The sequence below is a fragment of the Helianthus annuus genome, chromosome 3, assembly GCF_002127325.2.
Source record: "Helianthus annuus cultivar XRQ/B chromosome 3, HanXRQr2.0-SUNRISE, whole genome shotgun sequence".
In the NCBI taxonomy this organism is placed as follows: domain Eukaryota; kingdom Viridiplantae; phylum Streptophyta; class Magnoliopsida; order Asterales; family Asteraceae; genus Helianthus; species Helianthus annuus.
The window spans coordinates 167,548,596-167,552,935 of record NC_035435.2 but is presented as its reverse complement, the minus strand read 5'-3'; the positions used below and the strand labels follow the sequence as shown (position 1 = coordinate 167,552,935).

The 4,340-nt window shown below is 37.4% G+C and overlaps 1 non-coding gene across 13 annotated transcripts; it reads left to right on the top strand.

Annotated features, from left to right (window-relative positions):
• The first annotated feature begins 592 nt into the window (after positions 1-592).
• Positions 593-4,058, top strand: LOC110930575. 13 transcript variants are annotated; one of them, XR_004888854.1, is made up of 11 exons: positions 599-1,035; positions 1,168-1,259; positions 1,361-1,947; positions 2,036-2,140; positions 2,375-2,545; positions 2,630-2,722; positions 2,850-3,035; positions 3,126-3,287; positions 3,421-3,537; positions 3,624-3,805; positions 3,891-4,052. It is a non-coding gene; the product is annotated as an uncharacterized LOC110930575 (transcript). The 13 variants fall into 13 exon arrangements; XR_004888853.1 differs by having other exon boundaries at positions 593-1,035; positions 3,126-3,537; positions 3,891-4,058; XR_004888855.1 differs by having other exon boundaries at positions 595-1,035; positions 3,126-3,537; positions 3,624-3,759; positions 3,891-4,055.
• The last annotated feature ends 282 nt before the right edge of the window (positions 4,059-4,340 follow it).

Sequence of the window (4,340 nt, the reverse complement as noted above, 5' to 3'; positions counted from 1 at the left end):
GCAAGCAATTCGTGAACAAGCTAAGCTAGTCGATCATCAACACTATCTTTCAATCTATATGTGAGCCGATTAACAAGAACAACAACCTTAACAGTTTACACTACAATCACACAAAGCATCTATATTTCATTATGTAAAACTATATAGATTACAACATCATTAACCAAAGCAATACATCAACACTAACCGGTTGAGAGGGAACGAAATCAAAGAGGGCTTCGAGAGATGGGGAGGGTCGCCGGCTTCGAGAGAGAAGTGTTAGGGTTTGTGTGTGTTGTTCTTTGGTAACAAATGTGAGGTGGTTACAATAACCTAATGCTAGTCAAACAACATGATGGGCCGAACCCAACTTGGCTGCCCATTCGGTTCATGTGGAGTCCATAAGGGCTTGTGCGACCGGCCCACATGGACTTGTGCAATCGGGTAAGTCTTGTGCAATTGATTCAATTAATATACATACCATATAACAAAATCATGCATTCATTCAATTAGAATAATTCACCTAAACACGTAACGTTACACAAAATGAGTTCGAAATACGAGTTGTCACAATCATCATCATCGTTCAATCCCAGATCTTCATCATCCTTTTTTTAAACCCTAGCTGTCAACACTGTCTTTTTTCATCTTCTTGTGAGGTTTTTTCTAGACAAATCTAAAACGCAGGTTTAATTCGATCCAAGGCAGCACAACGGCGGCAGCACAACGTCATCAATCACAATTCAATTTATTCTTCCTAATCGGTTTCTTCTCTGTTTTCTTCCCTTTGGAAACCCTAAAATCTATAGCCATTTTATTATTCATTCGAATTCAACATGTACGTTCAATCTTTCTACGGGCTTGGGTGCTTTTGATCCAGAGTTTAGGGTTTATCTTTTCCCTTTATTATTTCAGTATGTTGATCTGATTATGTTTGATCTTGATTTTGATTATGAATTGATTTGGATTCGTGTCTTTCATTCTACGATTGTCGCTGAAGGTTTTGTGGCTACAAATCAGATACATGACCACAATTTTTCCGAGAATGAATTTTTTGTAAGTATTTCTTGATATTGGTTGATTTAAATCCAACTTAATCAACTTATTAGGCTATTTTTTGTAAGTATTTCTTGTAAGGGTTCTGTACATATAACTGGTTATGTACTGAACGACCGTCTATATGTGTAGTGTCGGAATAGGGATGTGTTGGGAGGATGGTGTGATTCAGGCAGCGTTTTTATAGCCGATGTAGTCTAAAGATGAAGCCCAGGCCACCGAAGGTTAGTTGGTTCAGATGTATTTTCGTTTCTTTAGGGTAATGTAGCACCAGTAGTGGGAAGCATAGACAAGGGCGTTGCATCAGGTTACTTCAATTTGACAGAGAAATCGAAGAAAGAGGCGATCAAAAGTTCTTCTGGTGCATTGAAGGATACTATTATGTGATTTGCATGGCAAACTGATCAATGGCTCGCCTCGACTCATGCGATTAATAACACTAATAGGGTTCATGTTTCTTCATCGTTTTTTATTTTATTATTTGTTTTGAGTTACACCAGATTGCTTTTAACTCTGCTGTGTAGGCGGAGAGATATAGTTGGGAGAAGTGATGTCGTCTCAGACGAAGGAGCGACGCACCTTAGTTGGTATGTTCCCATGTGAGATACTGAGTAGTGAGAAGTTTCATCTTGCATCGTAGTCTCCGTATTCAATATCTCCCACATTGATTAGATTACATATGCAGTTGACAATCTGTTTTCATGGTGATGTTTTTTTAGAAGAATGCTTAATCGGAATTCGTATCGATCAATCTCTAGCTTTCACAAAACATTTAATTTAGTAATTGTGATTCAAGTGATGCAATATAATTATCGAAACTTATAAATTGGGTTGTTTGTTTTGTTATCGTGCGATCGGCAGCAGCTGTTCAACCACACACAACTCGGGCATTCACTCCTCTTCATGGATCAGGTTAGCTAATTTGTATATTTTAATGAGTAAACTGCAAAAATTCTTCAATTATATGATTTATGCCAATATTTTGTTGAACTATCTGCAGCTTCTGAAAATCCTTTCAAGGGCATATTCACCACTCTCCCTCGGCCCGGAGGAGGCGAGTTCGGAAAGTTTTACAGTCTTCCTGCTCTAAATGATCCCAGGATTGGTATGAACGTGGAACTTGTGTTAATCAAGTTCTTTTTTGTATGATCAGATTACATAGCTTTAGATAAAAATCCTCTGTTGGTATAGACTGGAATACATTCTGTATTCCTTTTGTTAAGTCTGATTCTTATTCAATTTCTATATCTCAGCTTTTACTTTTTGTTGGAAGCTATCTTGTCCTTCCATTTGTCATAGAAAATCATTCTTTTTAATATGTAAAGCTACGTGTTTGCAGACAAGCTCCCTTACTCCATCAGGATATTCTTCTGGAGTCTGCCATTCGCAACTTCGCAACTGTGATAATTTTCAAGTTACCCCGAATGATGTTGAAAAGATCATTGACTGGGAAAATACTTCACCGAAGCAAGTGGAGATTCCGTTCAAACCTGCTCGTGTTCTCTTACAGGTGAATATCATCAAATACACTTCTATAGAGATTGCAGCCGTTTATTCACTTTTAGTAATAGTAATTCATGATATTTTATTTTAGGATTTTACTGGAGTTCCAGCTGTAGTTGACCTTGCTTGTATGCGAGATGCTATGAACAAGCTCGGCGGTGACTCTAAGAAGATCAATCCACTGGTAAGTAATATCTATTTCATCTGTTTTTTTTTAAATAAGGTTTTCATTATTTGGAAATAATGACCCATGAAGGCATATTTTGGAGCATTGTTAGTTAACTCATACCTTGAAAAATTGGTATTTGCAGGTGCATGTAGACCTTGTGATTGACCATTCAGTTTAACTTGATGTTGCAAGAAGCGCAAATGCTATTCAAGCAAACATGAACCTTGAATTTCAGCGCAACTATCAGCGGTTTGCTTTTTTGAAATGGGGGTCACATGCTTTCGACAACATGCTTGTAGTTCCTCCTGGTTCTCGTATAGTTCACCAGGTAAAGTTCTAAACATTCAAACATATTATTCTTAACATATATATTGAAACCTTTATTGTAACATAAAGATAATTATTTTCATTTATCCAGGTCAACTTAGAGTATCTTGGACGCGTTGTTTTCAATACTGATGGAATTCTATATCCCGACAGTGTTGGCGGAACCGATTCCCACACAACCATGATTGACGGGTTTGGAGTAGCTGGTTGGGGAGTTGGAGGAATTGAAGCAGAGGCAACAATGCTTGGACAGGTATATAATATAATTGTATAAGTGATTTGAAATTAACCAATTATATGGTTTTTTAAAGTTGCAGTACAACTATTTTAACTGGATGCTTCTTTTTCATATTGACAACCGATGAGCATGGTTTTACCTGGTGTAGTTGGATTCAAGTTCTCTGTAAAGTTGCAAAATGGTGTTACAGCCACTGATTTGGTGTTAACCGTGACTCAGATGCTAAGAAAGCATGGTGTTGTTGGCAAATTCGTTGAGTTCTATGGTAATGCCTTTGCAGCCAGTCGTCAATTGCTTTTTAAGTTGGCTTCTTTAACAGTTCTTCACAGTGCACTATTAATTGACACGCAGGTGAAGGCATGAGCGGACTGTCATTGGCTGATAGAGCGACTATTGCAAATATGTCACCCGAGTATGGTGCAACCATGGGTTTCTTCCCAGTAGATCATGTTAAACTGCAGGCAGACGTTGATTGGAGGAAACTATGGTTTGCTTAATACTACAACTTTTGAGCCAAATCCGGATTACTACGGGTTTATATAACTTATTTTTGCATTATGCTTTGACTTTTGAGGTCAAAGTTATATATTATGATGGGATTTTGTTCTTTCTTTTCAGCGCTCTACTTTGGCATCGTTTGATGGGTCAAAAAGTTCTTTCTGTAAACTTTAACGGGACAAACAAAACACGATCGTATGCGCATTGCGCCAAAGAATCTGTAAGCTTCCTATAGTATTTGAATACTGTAGTTTTTCTATTCTTATTTTTGAAACAAAAAATTAGGGGTTTGAATTTCTGACATGACGTGAAACACGATACGAACATAACACGAAATTTGCGGGTTTGGGTTTAGTCTAAACAGGTTCGGGTCATTTTTAGGTTGAACCCACGAACCTGTTTAGCTAAACGGGTCGGGTTCGGGTCAACCAGTCGGGTTGGCGGGTTGGCCTGTTTAACCCTTTTACATTTTAGTATTTTTTACAATACGTTTTATACCATAAATTAAATTGGGTGTGTACTTTATGTCGTAATTATAACTTAAAAAATGATTTTGACATAAAATTTATA